This window comes from Carcharodon carcharias, chromosome 5 (genome assembly GCF_017639515.1).
Source record: "Carcharodon carcharias isolate sCarCar2 chromosome 5, sCarCar2.pri, whole genome shotgun sequence".
Lineage (NCBI taxonomy): Eukaryota > Metazoa > Chordata > Chondrichthyes > Lamniformes > Lamnidae > Carcharodon > Carcharodon carcharias.
Window position 1 is genome coordinate 73,012,095 of NC_054471.1, and position 15,901 is coordinate 73,027,995.

Here is a 15,901-nt window from a genome sequence, read left to right on the forward strand (position 1 = left end):
ATCTAGAGGCATAGAGTGGTGATCAAAATCTCTGGATCTAAATCTACCTGGAGTTGCAATGTTGACATATTTTTCACTATGTGCAAGTGCTACATATCTGTTTTGTAACTGTGAGGCACTAGGATATTTTGAGAGTTCTGTGAATTCCCATTTGTTAATATAGGTTTGGTCAATAATTTGAGGTGAAAATACAGCACCATCTTGTTCTTTTCTATTCCAGGTTGTCAACGCTGCAGGTAAATGTGGTTTAGGGACACAGATGTTCTTATATTTAAAGTATGAATAAATGGAGAGGGTAACCAGAATTAATGTCCCACATGCTGAGCTGATAATGGATGACTGGATTATTCTAGTATTTCGCCCTGTGGATTAATACAAATTCAATTTATAATGGATTAATGCACGTTGAATGTCATGGAAGTATCTGAATTAGAGGAGGGAAACAGATTGTGCTGCTCACCCGTCAGTGTGTCACACTACTGTTTGCTTGGTTTACCAATCTTACTGTAGAAAGGAATCCTTATTTGAACAGAAACACAGTACGTTGTTCCAGGACTGAAGTGCTGGACCTCAAATGTTTTGTTTTTTGTAACGTAAACCCCCTGGTCCTCCAAGCCAATCTGCTAGTTAGGTGAACAATTAATGAAAAATAATCTCATTATGCATTCCATGAATAGAGAATAAAACAAGACAAAGACTCCTACCTGATCCCGTGCTTTGACTGACACAGTTATATAATATTTTACTTCAGGGTATATATCTTCCACAGATTGCAGGCCACCATTTTGCGTTTTTAAGATTGTGTTTGGAGCAATCACTTTAACCAGGATTGACTTTTCAAAGGAAATCACCTCTGTTTTTGGAGGCCCCATGAGAGCTGCCTGAAAAATAGAGATTGATCCCATTGTTATAAGACTGGTTTGTGCTGTGGACTGGTCAATGTTAATCGCACAAAATTTTTTAAAAATGCTTCATTTAAATATAATCTTCAATTAATGTTTGATTTTATTGAATATTCAAATAATATCATGCCACAGATGTAGCTCCTAATAAAATAGCTCGTAGCCTGTTATATGACACCAAATTATACATGCAAAGGTTCTGCTGAGAAAATCCATTCAGTCAGATTGTTTCAGTCAGTTCATCACTATACATTGAAACTTAGTTTGAGGGCAGTTAGGTTTGATGGACGATAAACATACTCAGCCATGCAAAAGGTGAAGCAGTGTGAGACAATCACTGGCATGCAGCAAACTCCATAACTCACTAGACAACAGAGTTGAAAATGTTCTTCTGTTTTTAAACAAGGCTTGTAAAATGTTATTTGAAATCTCAGTGAAGTACACAATAGCATCAATATTCATTAGTAACATAATGCACAAAAGCAATATTGGGAAATGGAAGATACCTTCTGACAGCGATGTGAATCCTAACCTGATGCTTTGCCCCTACCAACCCGAGCACAACTCTAACGCCAAAAAGACAGAAGAGGAAATTCTGTCTGAATGCATTGTATTGAGTTGAGTAATAAAATAAAGAATTGTCAACAGTAAGATTGTCTATTCATATTTAATGGTCCATTGCACCAAGGAATGTCATTGTGATGAATTGGGACCAACTTTACGTTAGTGAGAAACATACTTACTGTCTGTCATTGGACAAAATGCCTCTCTCAGTGTCCAGCTTGAGAATCTGTTAAATTAATATGATCTCACTCTTGCAGAAAATTTTTCAAAAATTGGATTTGTCTCTCGTGTGAGCTCACAGAAAGTTTCCATGATGCCCCAACATTCTGATTTGTTTGACTATTGCTTTCTATATGCATAATAAAGGTATCAGTATCTATTGTTCCTTCATCAATTATGCCATTCATAATTATGCTGAAAATCATTAAAACAAAGATCATTAAAGCTAATTGTTGTAGCTCGCCATCATATTTAACCATCTTACTAAAACACACACTGTTGATGTTGCACGAAGTACATGGTGGATTTGTCTTCCCCATTTCTTGGTTTCCAGTGAAGAACACTTTGGAAGTTCTGGGAGATGAATTTCACAACTCACGCTTCTTCTGGTTCTTTCAAAGCTGAAACAAAGAAAGAGGGTTTACAATCTCTACTTTGGATCAACATCAAAAATTATAGAATATAAGTTTTTTCAACGTCTATGAAGAGTCATATTGGACTCAAAGCATTAGCTCGGCAGGAGGACGCGATCGGCCAGCCCGGGATTGGCCAGGAAACAGACCGCCAACCACAATCAGCAGCTGAGTGCGGTTTCACGTTGGATGACCAATTAACAACCAGCCAGCATGAAGCGGGTGCTGAAAAGCTCAGCGCTGCCGGGATGGGGGTGGGAGGAGGGTGGGCAATGATGTCAATGTGGGCGCGGCGAGCACTGAGAGAAAGCTCCCTGAAGGTAGAGAGCTGCCCCTCAGATTTTTATCTTTATTTTATTTCATAATGGAAAACTCACCCCGTCTTTGGATGAGGTTTCATGAAAAATGTAAAGGCCACCTGGCCAATTTGCCCATCTGCCAACCGTAAGGGTGGACAGCGATCAAAAATAGACAATTGCATCGTTAATGGGCTTAATTGCTCTCTTAATTATTGGCAGGCCACTTCCAAATTTTGTGCATGCCCGCTGACTGAAATTTAATGCATGTGTGCGATGACGTCGGGATGCTTGCTCAGTGTCATCTCGCGCGATTTCACGCCCAATCGGGTCGGATACGTGCCCACCCGATCAACGTAAAATTAACTATGTTTCTCTCTCCACTGCTTCCAGGCCTGCAAGTAAAAGAAATTACAGATTTCAGAAAAAAAAATCTTCCTATAATTTGGCTGTTTACACATTCACCAATGCTTTTCATTGTAAATATTTTACTGGAACTAAAATGGAAAAAATAGCAAACAATTCAGCTGTTGCTTTTCAATATCTTCAAATGCTATTATGTGCTAAGTTTGAGATACTGAACAAAACAAAATCCCACAGGTAATTTAACCCTTTAGTACTACATTTATCTGCTGTCAAAAATATAACTTATAATTTCCTTGTTGAACATCTAAGATATTCTGCCACTAGCTACCATAAGGCAAATTTAAATGTCCAGTGTGAATGTATGTGAATGGTTCAATTAATGGGAGAGTGGATGAATGAGTGAATGGCTAGGTGGGTGTTGGAAGTGACTAAATGGATAGATGGGTGAGTTGGCAGGTGCGTGAAGTGGTAGGTGGCTAGGGTGGTAGGTGGTTAGGGTAGCAGGTGGGTGAAGTGGTTGATGGGTGAGGTGGTAGGTGGCTAGGGTGGCAGGTGGATGAGATAATAGGTGGCTGAGGTGGTAGATGGGTAAGCTGGCAGTTGGGTGAAGTGGCAGGTGGATATAGTGGCAGATGGGTAGGGTGACAGGTGGGTGAAGTGGTAGATGGGTGGGATGCTAGGTGGGTGGGGTGTTCGGTGGGTGGGGTGTTCAGTGGGTGGGGTGGTTGGTGGGTGAGGCGGTCGGTGTGCAGGGTGGCAGGTGTGTGAGGTGGCAGGTGGGTGGGGTGGTTGTTGGATGAGGTTGCAGGCGGGTAAGGTGGCAGGTGGGTGGTGTGGCAGGTGGGTGGGGTGTATGTGGGTGAGGTGGCAGGTTTGTGAGGTGGTGGCCTGGTCGGGGGTGTAGTCGGGCGGTCAGGGATGCAGTCGGATGGTTGGGGGTAGTTTAGCTGGGTGGTCAGGGGTATTGTCGGGTAGTTGGGGGGTTGTCTGGTGTGTGGGATGTAGTTGTGGGGTCAGTGTGAGTAATTGGTGAGTCAATTCTGGAGCTACCCAGGAATCAGAATAATTTTCACTCAGTCTACTGAATGGAAACAGGGATGTAGAGGCCGGAAGAGCGCCTTCAGATGACTTTAACCAACTTGTTTAGACTGCTGCTCCACCTGCCGTCCTCTTGGGAAAGGTCTTCCGATGGCAGTCAGATTGCCTGCCTGTTCGTAATGACAGGAGCTTTTAACATGGATATTGACAGACTATGATGTGGTGGTACCCTGATTCCAATTGCGACAGATCTAGGCAGTCAAAAAATGATCCCAAATCCTCTTTTATTCAACCTTTGTGGGGCTAGCCAGCTGGGAAGAACAGGAGTACCACCTCCTGGAGGTGAAAATGAGCGATTGATCTTCTCTAATATCTCCGCTTAGACTCATTTTAAGTAAGTATTTGAGAGAGATATTCAAATAATCTCCATCCTTTTGTGTGAGGTTATGGAAAAGCATATTAATTATCCACACCCAATCTGTAATAAATCATAATTATTACCATTCAATAATATCCTCACAGCCAATCTAGAATTTCTGAGTTTGTCAAAATAAAATTTCCATAAACTATATTAATATACTTAACTTACATTTTTATTGCACAAAATACACAGTTTGATTATTAAAGAGTCAACCAGAATTTTAATATATCACAGTTTTAAGATTTGGAAGCTAAATCTAACCTCTTTTGGCTTTAATTTGGGTTTTATTCTGGCTGATTTATTTGAAAGTAAGTAATTATTGTCTTCGGTATTGATATTAATGGCTATACTAATACAGTATATTTACACAAGTACTTGCTGGCATTTTAGAACCTGAACAATCATTAATTGAAATATTGTAATGGGAGAGCTTAGATTAAACCGCAGGAGAAAAATAAAAACAACATTGTCAGAAGGGGAGCAAGATGTGATACAGAAAATCCATTGGAGATAAACAAAATAAAACTAGAATATCTAAACAATCATATGCACAGACCAGCTCCAGATATTTTTAAAATATTATAAAGGATTACTTACCTTCGCCGCTAAATACAAGCAACATTAGAAAGAGCCATAAAAACATGTGCCATTCTTGTACAGCCATCTTTACATTCTGGAGGAGACACTGTGACAATCTAGTCAAAAACAAAAAAAGAGCCACATTTCAATACAAAAAAATGTAAGTTGTCCTTGTTCATGAAATATCTGGACCCTTCCCATTTCATATTGTTATTAGATACAATAGAGGGAATTGAAACGCAATGTACTTCTGCCAAATTTTTCTCCAGTTTCCTGTGTAATTATTTAGAAGGAATGTGCATAGCAGAGGAACAAGTTTGAAGCAGGCTGCAGGACAATAAAACATGAATTTGTCCATGTACTGCTTTATGTTATCAATAGGACAGTGTAGGAAGCTGGTACACTTAAAGGATGTATCACATGGTGTTTGCATTAGCTCCATCAGTAGACAGATTGATCTTTAATAAAACTGTCACGCAAGTCAAAGGCAAAATACTGCAGATGCTGGAAATCTGAAATCTAAATAGAAAATGCCAGAAAAACACAGCAGGGTACGCAGCATCTGTGGATGAACAAAAAGAGTTAACGGAGGGAACTTTAACCTCACAAAACAAGCTGATTTTGTTCAAGTGGGATATTAAAGTGTTAAAAACTGAATTCAAGCCCAAACTTGTCCATTTCTGATTTAAAAGCAGGCAGGACCAAGGTGGATGACCAAACTGCTCCAGGGAATTGGGTTGGCACATTAAATATTATAATGAGGCTGCCAGCCTTATTATTATTATAGAATGTTCTAGACCAGGATTCCAGCAAGGAAGAGCTGTAGGCTTATCAGGATATCTACTTAAAATCTGGTTTATTTAAACTATTTACCATTTGTATATAGCGAGTTACAGGGAAGGCACAACTCCCCTCAGGACCACTCGTCTCCTCCCTACAGTATCTCATACATGACTGCCTGATATCAGTACCAAAGGAGATACCTGCTGGAGGCATCGGCCCCCCTTGGGTGAAGGCCTTGCCTACACTAAATACTACCCCCCTTCTCCCCTCACTGGGGACTCCGCCTCTAGCCCGGGCAAACTTGCCCCACTTACCGTACTCCTCGGGCTCCATCGTAATCCTCTGCCTGGGGCTCCTGTAGTACCGGCAGTGGTCACCACTCTTAGTGGCTCCCACGGTACTGGAGAGCTGTTGGTCTCTGGATTTGCTGGCAGCTTTTGTGGGGAAGGTGGGGGCGGAAAATTCCTCTTGAGGATGACAAGTGTCCGAGTTTCGACAAACTAAGTGCCTGAGTGGACGTGCCCACCACTGCAAGCATTAAATTCTGCCTATTCCCTGCAATTAAAACTCCACAGCATGCAGGAGGTTCTCCCACACCTTAGCAACCCTCAGCTCCAAGTAGTTCAGGTATGTTATGTTAAAATCCTGTCTAATGTTTTAGGTCAATGGATTTTTTTTTAATTTATTGGATGTGGGAATCACTTGCTAGGCCAGCATTAGGGGGGCAGTTAAGAGTCAACCACATTGCTGTGGCCAGGCCAGTTAAGGACAGCAGATTTCCTTCCCCAAAGGGAATCAGTGAACCAGGTGGGTTTTTGCAACAATTAACAATGGTCATCATTAGACTTTTATTTCCAGATTTTTTATTTAATTCAAATTCCACCATCTGCTGTGGCAGGATTTGAACCTGAGTACCCAGGGCTTTAGCCTGGGTCTCTGGATTATTAGTGACAAACTACGCAGCATTTCACTTGCATTTCCTTCAACTTAGCCTACTGCATTTGTTGCTCCCAATGCAGTTTCCTCTACATTGGAGACCAAACGCAGACTGGGTGATCGCTTTGCAGAACACCTTCGGTCTGTCCGCAAGCATCACCCAGACCTCCCTGTCGCTTGCCATTTTAACACTCCACCTGCTCCCTTGCCCACATGTCTGTCCTTGCCTTGCTGCATTGTTCCAGTGAAGCTCAACGCAAACTGGAGGAACAGCACCTCATCTTCCGTTATTTTTAACGTATTCCACCGATCGTTTATCTATACCTTTTATGCCCTTTTAGTCTTATTTCACCCCACCCACACTAGAGTTACCTTGCTTGTCCTGCTAGCCATTCTTAATTAGCACATTCTTTTAGATAATATCACCACCTTCAACACCTCTTTGTTCTCTTGTCTGTGACATCTTTTGGATATCTCCTATCACTGCTTGCTTGTCCCAACAACCACCACCCCCCCCCCACCCAACCCCACTTAAACCAGCTTATTTTTCACCTCTCTCCTATTTTTACTTAGTTCTGTTGAAGGGTCATGAGGATTCAAAACGTCAACTGTACTCTTCTCCGCCAATGCTGCCAGACCTGCTGAGTTTTTCCAGGTATTTTTTATTTTTTGTTTTGGATTTCCAGCATCTGCAGTTTTTTTTGTTTTTACCACTACACCATTGTCTCCCCTAGAGGCTTTAGTTGTGTTGACATTGCAGACCACTATCACTATTCTGGCCCATTTATATGGGTAGCACTAGCTAAACCAAGCATGTCCTGCTGAGATGGTAGTCCTGATAATGAAAACTTTTGAATGGAAATAATCCAAGGATGGGCCTTGAAGATTTCAAATAATGGGGCTGTGACTATTTCCTTTGGCAGCTTGTTGCATTGTGGGATTGTCCTTAGGAAGAGAGATTGTTGCTACACTGTCTTGGAAACAAATGGTCTTTGATAGTTTGTGTGGATGGCTACCTTGTGTTTTGTCATTGCCAGAGGGCACCAGGTACTTGTTTCTGTTAATTCCCACCAGTCCCATTCCATACTTTATAGAACTGTTTCTATTTTTCTCCATCTTTTGCTGTAGTGATTCCCATTCCAAATCTGTGATCAAGGATGTGACACTGGTGTATTACCCATCCTGATTAGTGCAGCATGTCTTTCGATCACCTCAATCTTATTATATCTCTTGCCACATAAGGATCCCACACACAACTTGCATGGGTTGGACAAACAAATGTTAGGTAAGTTATAACTCTGATATTTTTGTTGCAATACCAAAGATTCTTCCTCAGAAATCCAAGAACCCTGTTTGCTTTTGATGTAATCTGCTGAATGTGGAATCTCCATTGAAGACTGTTTTTAAGATGAGCCCCCAGGTATGGTTGTGTTGGAGAAAATAATTCTAGAGAGCTGAAAGCTCTCTCTTTGGATCCTTTTTGTTGGTGATGCATGTGGCATAGCTTTTATTTTGTCATTGACTGCCACCTCCCATTGGTCTGCTCATTTTTGCAATTCTAAAAAATCATCTTGCAGTGAATTGATATGATTCTGAATTTTCCTTAATGCGTAAACCACACAGTCGTCTGCAAATAGCCGAACCATATTTTTTAATTTGTTGGGAAGGTCATGTGGGTATGTCAAGAAGAGTAAAGGTCTCAAATGTTTTCCTGCAGAACTGACATAGTAAATTTTGGGGGCCTGAAAATAAATGCCCATTACACATGTCTATTATGTATCACAGGGACCAAATTAAATTATTTATTATCCGGAGTCAGGCATGCAACCAGGACCAGTTTCTTAGGTCAGGGATGGTGAGGTCAACAAGCAATTATCAGGCTTCAATGACACCACTCAAAAGCTGCATTCTGGCCGCAGGCAGCAGAGAACACTTGTGAAAAGAGAAGTTACTGCAGAATCTGCTATTTGAAATCCCAGGCTCACCAGTGCCTCTTTGAAGGCCCTGGTCCAGGTGACAGACAGGAGGAGGGTGGGTATGGAAGACTTCTGACAATAGCACTACCAGTCAGATGAGGGAGTTAATTTAAGGAGCTTAATTCCCACAGAATGGCTGTAATGTAGGAAATGTTCAATGGCTGCACTTTCAAGGTAAGAATCCTATCTCATTTACTCTTTACACCTACAGCCTCACTACTCACAACATTCATTGCCCCACTTCTCACTTTCCAACAATTACAGCACCACATTTAACCTCATCTCCTTCCACTCTCAGCTGTTGCTAACCTGACTTTCCCACACCTCACATCTTCTGCACATTATCTGCGTACTTGACTATGTCAGGCCCATTCTCTAAACACCTTATCAGATGTTACTGATACACTCCCTTCTTCTTGCAGGCAAACATCACTCACATGTTGTCGCAAGATGCTGAGCCTTCCTGCACACCCTCTCCCTGAAGGAGATAACATGCTGACCTTCACAGCCAGGGGAAGAGTCGTAGCCGTGGCAAATAGCAATGCTGAAGGAGATGTTACACAAACTTTCTTCACTCCTTAATTATCTATTCTTACTTCTGTCTTGTCCCACGTACATACTCTGCAGATGCGTTCGGTAGCCACTTCCCTCTCCCCCTCTCTCCCTCTTTCTCTGCTCTGCCTTCACAGTAGGAGCTAACCATTGTCTCTCTCTTTAATTTCAGGTGCTTAAAATGTGAATGCCATTTTGCCATTTCAGGAAGAGGAGGCCAGCCTTCCTGAAGATGCATACTATTTGACATAGCAATCACCGGCTCAGAGACTGGAACCACGTGTACTTTAGAGGGTAGGTTAGAAGAGGCATCCCTATGTGGTGAATCACCAGCCACAGATGGGAAGTTGTGTAGGTTGGGATTAGGATGAAGCACATTCCAGCTTGTCAGCAGGCAAAATCACATACCAACTGTGCTGCAGAGGACTCAGGTAAATACTGAGTGTCCAGCCTCTAGGCTAATGTTAACAAGGACTTCCAATGTGTCACATCACTTCAGTATGCTACTCCCATGCACTGAATATTGAGTTCAACAATTTTAGATCATGAACTCTCTCCTCCATCCCCACCCCCTTTCCGATTTTCCCCCTCCTTTTTGTTTTTTCCAGTAATTTATATAGATTTTTCTTTTACCACCTACTTCCATTATTTTTAAGAGTATTTCCATCCATTGTTTTATCTCTACTCTTAGCCTATTTCGATCCCTTCCCCCTACCCCACCCCCACCAGGGCTATCTGTACCTTGCTCGTCCTGCTTTCTACCCTTAATTAGCACATTCCTTTAGATAATATCACCACTGTCAACACCTCTTTGTCCTTTTGTCTGTGACATCTTTTGGTTATCTCCACCTATCACTGGCCATCTATCCAGCTCTTCTTTTCCCACCCCACCCCCTCTTCCTTAAACCAGATTATATTTCAGCTCTCTTCTATTTCTACTTAGTTCTGTTGAAGGGTCATTCAGACTCGAAACATTAACTGTGTTCCTCTCCGCAGATGCTGCCAGACCTGCTGAGTTTTTCCAGATATTTTTGTTTTTGTTTTAGCTACGAGGACAGATTGGATAGGTTGGGATTATTTTCCTTAGAACATTGAAATATACAAAATTACAAGGGGAATAGATAGAGTGGACAAGATAAAGTTGTTTCCCTTGGTGGAGAATTCTAGAACCAAGGGACATAGATTCAAGATAAGTGGCAGAAGGTGTAGAGGGGACATGAGGAAGAACTTTTTTACGCAGAGGGTAGTGGGTGTCTAGAATTCACTGCCCAAGTTGGTGGTAGAGGCAGAAACTCTAAACTCTTTTAAAAAGTACCTGGATCTGCACCTTAAACTGCAGGGCTATGGGTCAGGTGCAGGAAGGTGGGATTAGAAAATGCACCTGGGTGTCCTCGGGCTGGCATGGAAAAGATGGGCTGAATGGCCTCCTTCTGTGCTGTAACTTTTCTATGGTTCTATGGTTCTAACAGATCTAGCAACTCAAGACTGGGCATCCACAAGGTGTTGTGGGCCATCAGCAACAGCAGAATTGGATTCAACCACAAACTGTAACTTCATAGCCCAAAATATCTCTCACTTGACCGTTACCAACAAGCCAGGGGATCAACCCTGGTTCAATGAAGAGTGCAGGAGGGCATGCCAGGAGCAGCATCAGATGTACCTAAAAATGAGGTGTCAACCTGAAGCTACAACACAGGACTACTTGCATGCCAAAAAGTAGAAGCAGCTTGCGATAGACAGAGCTAAGTGATCCCACAACCAACAGATCAGATCGAAGTTCTGCAGCTCTGCCACATCCAGCCATGCATGATCATAGAATTAAACAGCTAACCAGAAGAGGAGGCTCCACAAATATTCCCATTCTCAATGATGGGGTAGTCCAGCAGATCAGTGCAGAAGATAAGGCTGAAGCATTTGCAACAATCTTCAGCCAGAAATGCTAAGTAGAGGATCCATCTTGACCTACTCCAGATGTCCCCAGCATCAACAGATGCCAACCTTCATCCTATTTGATTCACTCCATGTGATAACAAGAAACAGCTGAGGGCACTGGCTACAGCAAAGGCTTTGGGCCCTGACAACACCCTGGCAATAGTACCGAAGAATTCTGTTCCAGAACTAGCTGTGTCCTTAGCCAGGCTGTTCCAGTACAGGTACAGCGCTGGTGTCTACCCAACAATGGGGAAAATTAGACCATAAGTTGTAGGAGCAGAAGTAGGCCATTCAATCCATCAATTCTACTCTGCCATTCAATGAGATCATGGCTGATCTGATAATCCTCAACTCCACTTTCCTGCCTTTCCCCCATAACCCTTGATTCCCTTACTGATTAAAAATTTGTCTATCTCAGCCTTGAATATACTTAACAACCCAGCCTCCACAGCCCTCTGCGGTAAAGAATTCACAGATTGACTACCCTCTCAGAGAAGAAATTTCTCCTCATCTCTGTTTTAAATAGGTGCCCCTGTACTCTGAGATTATGCCCTCTGTTCCTAGACTCTCCCACAAGGGGAAACAACCTCTCAGCATCTGCCCTGTCAAGCCCCCTGTTTCAATAAGGTCACCTTTCATTCTTCTAAACTCCAATGAGTACAGGCCCAACAGACTCAACCTCTCCTCATAAGAAAATCCCTCCATACCCGGGATCAACCTAGTGAACCTTCTCTGGACTGCCTCCAATGCTAGTGTATGTTTCCTTAGATAAGGGGACCAAAATTGTTCACAGTATTCTAGGTGTGGTCTAACTAGTGCCTTGTACAGTTTTAGCAAGACTTCCCTATTTTTCTGCTCCATTCCCGTTGAAATAAAGGAAAACATTCCATTTGCCTTCCCTATTACCTGCTGAACTTGTATGTTAGCTTTCTGAATTCATGTACAAGGACCCCCAAATCCCTCTGTGCTGCAGCTTTCTGCAGTTTTTCTCCATTTAAATAATATTCAACTCCTCTATTCTTCCTGCCAAAGTGTATAACCTCACATTTTCCCACATTATATTCCATCTGCCAAGTTTTTGCCCACTCACTTAACCTGTCTATATCCCTTTTTGGACTCCTTGTGTCATCCCCACCACTTGCCTTCCCAGTTATTTTTGTGTCATCCGCAAACTTGGCAATATTACATTCACTTCCCTCACCAAAGTCAATTATATATTGCAAATAATTGAGCCCCACCACTGATCCCTGTGGCACTGCACTAGTTACCGGTTGCCAACCCGAAAATGCCCCCCTTGCCCCAACGCTCTGTCTTCTATTAGTTAGTCAATTGGATCCTTGGAAGATTACTACCAGTATATGCACTATCTCTGCAGCTACTTCCTTTAATATCCAAGGATGCAACCCATCAGGTCCAGGGTCTTAGCAGCCTTTAGCCCCATTAGTTTCCCTAGTAGTTGTTCTCTAGTGATATTTATTGTATTTAATTCCTCCAGCCCACCCCCCTCCCCCCATTTTGCCCCTTGATTATTTAGTATTTTTGGAATGCTATTAGTATCTTCTAATGTGAAGACTGAAGCAAGGTATTTATTCAACTCCTCTGCCATTTCCTGGTTCCACATTATTATTTCCCCAGCTTCATTCGCTAAGGGGTCTATGTACACTTTGGTCCCTCTCTTCCTTTTCATATATTTAAAGAAGCTCTTACTGTCTGTTTTTATATTGCTTACTAGTTTGCCCTCAAAGTTTATTTTCTCTTTTTTTTTGGTCATCTTTTGTTGGTTTTTAAAACTTTTCCAGTCCTCTGGCATACTACTAATCTTTGCCACATTTTATGTTTTTTCTTTTAATTTGATACTGTCTTTAACTTCCTTAGTTAACCATGGTTGGTTTATCCCCTTCCTAGAATCCTTCCTCAGTGGGTTATATCTTTGTTGAGAGTCATAAACTATTTGCTTAAACATCTGCCATTGTTCAACAACTGTCTTTTCTGCTAAACTGCTTTCCCAGTCCACTGCAACCAACTCTGCCCTCCTTCCATTGTAATTACCCTTATTTAAGCTTAGCACAATTGTTTCCAACCCAAGTTTCTCACTCTCAAACTGAATGCTAAAGTCTACCATATAATGGTCACTGTTTCCTAGGCGATCCTTTATTCTGAGATAATTTATTAAACCTGCCTCATTACACATTACCAGATCCAAAATAGCCTGATCCCTGGTCGGATTCACAACATATTGTTCTAAGAAACTGTCCCGAATACGTCTATGAATTCTTGCTCATGTCTACTTCTACCAATTTGATTTTCCCAATCTACATGATTAATGTACAGCCTTTTTTACATGCCCTCATTATCTCCTTATTTATTCTCTATCTTACAGTGTAGGTACTGTAAGGGGGTCTATAGACTACTCCCACCAGTGTCTTCTTCCCCTTGTTATTTCTTACCTCCACCCATATGGATTCTACATCTGCCAATCCAAGATCCTTTCTTACTATCGTACTTATTCCATTTCATACTAACAAAGCTACCCCACCACCCTTTCCTTTCTGCCAGTCCTTTCAAAAAGTCACATACCCCGGTATATTTAGTTCCCAGCTTTGATCTCTTTGTAACCACTTTCCCGTAATGGCCACAAGATCATACCCATTAACCTCTATTTGTGCCATTAATTTATTCATTTGGTTCTGAATACTTTGTGCATTTAAGTAAAGAGCCATTAATTTTGCCTTTTACCATTTTTTCCCCTTATGACGCTATTTGCTGCTTTTTTTTTATGTTTGAACACTCAGTCCCTTCCTGTCACACTCTGGGTATCATTACCTAAATAGCTGTCCTGCAAAACTGCCATGTCCTTTTGCTTTGTAAGCCTACGTATCCCCTTTTAAGAACCCTCCCTCCCTCTATTTAGTTTAAAGCCATCCCTACATCCCCAGTTATTCAGTTTGCCAGGACACAGGCCCCAGCACAGTTCAGGTGAAGCCCGTCCCTCTGGAAGAGCTCCCTTCTACCCCCAGTACTGGTGCCAGTGCCCCACGAACACCCACACCAATCTCTGAGCCACGCATTTAACTCCTTGACTTTATTTACCCTATGCCAGTTCGCCCGTGGCTCAATCCGAGATTAATACCTTGGAGGTTCTACTTTTTAACTTAGCTCCTAACTGTTCAAATTCTTTCAGCATAACCTCCTTTCTAATCCTTTCAGTGCCGTTGGTACCAACACGGACGACGACAACTGGATCTCTCCCCTCCCACTCTAAGTTCCTCTCCAGCCCTGAGGAGATGTCTTTAACCTTGGCACCAGCAAAACAGGCAACACAGCTCACGGCTGCCGAGAACAGTATCTATCCCCCTAATTATACTGTCCCTGACCACTACTATGTTCCCATTTCCTCCCTCCATCTGAATAGCTCCCTGTACCATGGTGCCATGATCAATTTGCTCATCCTCCCTGCAGCCCCAGCTTTCACCCACACAGCTTGCAATAACCTCGTAACTGTTGGGCAGTTGCAGAGGCTGAGGCTCCTTGAACGCTAGCCCCTGGGTCCCCAAACCTACCTCACCTGTAGTCACACCCTCCTGTCCCTGATCACAGACCAAATTTGAATGACCTAAACTGAGGGGTATGACCACCTCCTGGAGCAAAGTGTCCAAGTAACTTTCCCCCTCCATGACATAGCACAATGTCTGCAGCTCTGACTCCAGCTCCTTAACTCGGATCCGAAGTTCCTCGAGCTGCAAAAATTTGGTACAGATGTGTTCGCTTTGGATCAAAGCTGGTGTCCAGCAGCTTCCACATGCTACAGCAGCAATACATCACCTGTCCTGCCATCACCACTGTATTTTTACTCAATTTATTAATTAATTACTCTAGTATCCCCACTCTTTATGCTTTATAATTATTTTTTATATGCACCAGTATAAACCTTATAATTAACAAGCTATCTTTAAGAAAAAGACTGAAGATCTAAACACAAATTAAGGACCTTACTTTACTTTAAAGACTAGAAATACTCACCAATCCTACTCACCAAACAGCTCTCTCCACACGCTTTTCCCTCTCATGCTCTTTAATAGTCTCACACTCTTCTTGCACTCTCTCACTGCTAAAGGCCCCGCTCATCTCTTGCTCTCTCCCTGTGAATGGCCACACTATTTCTCTCACACTCTCTCACTGTAAATGACCATGCTGTTTCTCACGCACTCTCTCGCTATAAATGAGCATGCTGTTTCTCTCATGCTCTCTCACTGTAAAGGACCATTCTGTTTCTCTCGCACTCTCTCACTGTAAATGACCACACTGGTTCTTTCACATTCTCTCACTGTAAATGACCCTCCTTTTTCTCTCACACTCTCTCACTGTAAATGACCCTGTTGTTTCTCTCACACTCACTCGCTGTAAATGACCACGCTGTTTCTTTCACACTCTCTCACTGTAAATGATCACGCTGGTTCTCTCACACTCTCACTGTAAATGACCCTGCTGTTTCTCTCACACTCTTTCGTTGTAAATGACCACGCTGGTTCTCTCACACTCTCACTGTAAATGACCCTGCTGTTTCTCTCACACTCTCTTGTTGTAAATGATCATGCTATTTCTCTCACACTCTCGCCCTGTAAATGACCATGCTGTTTCTCTCACCCTCACCCTGTAAATGACCCTGCTGTATCTTTCACACTCTCTTGCTGTAAATTACCACGCTGTTTCTCTTGCACTCTCTCACTGTAAAAATTGCCCATGTATGTCCTGTCCACAAAAATCAGAACAAATCTAATCCAGCCAACTACCACCCCATCAATCTGTTCTTGATAATCAGCAAAGTGATGGAAGTTGACAGTGCTATCAAACGGCACTTAAACAGCAATAACCTGCGCACTGATGTTCAGTCTGAGCTCCGCCAAGACCACTTAGCTCCTGACCT

At 42.4% G+C, this 15,901-nt stretch overlaps 1 long non-coding RNA gene across 1 annotated transcript; it reads right to left on the minus strand.

Moving 5' to 3' along the window:
• Nucleotides 1-821: 821 nt before the first annotated feature.
• Nucleotides 822-4,894, minus strand: LOC121277656. Its single transcript, XR_005942959.1, has 3 exons — nt 4,817-4,894; nt 1,963-2,086; nt 822-881 (listed from the first exon to the last, which is right to left on the minus strand). It is a non-coding gene; the product is annotated as an uncharacterized LOC121277656 (long non-coding RNA).
• Between the last annotated feature and the right edge of the window lie 11,007 nt (nt 4,895-15,901).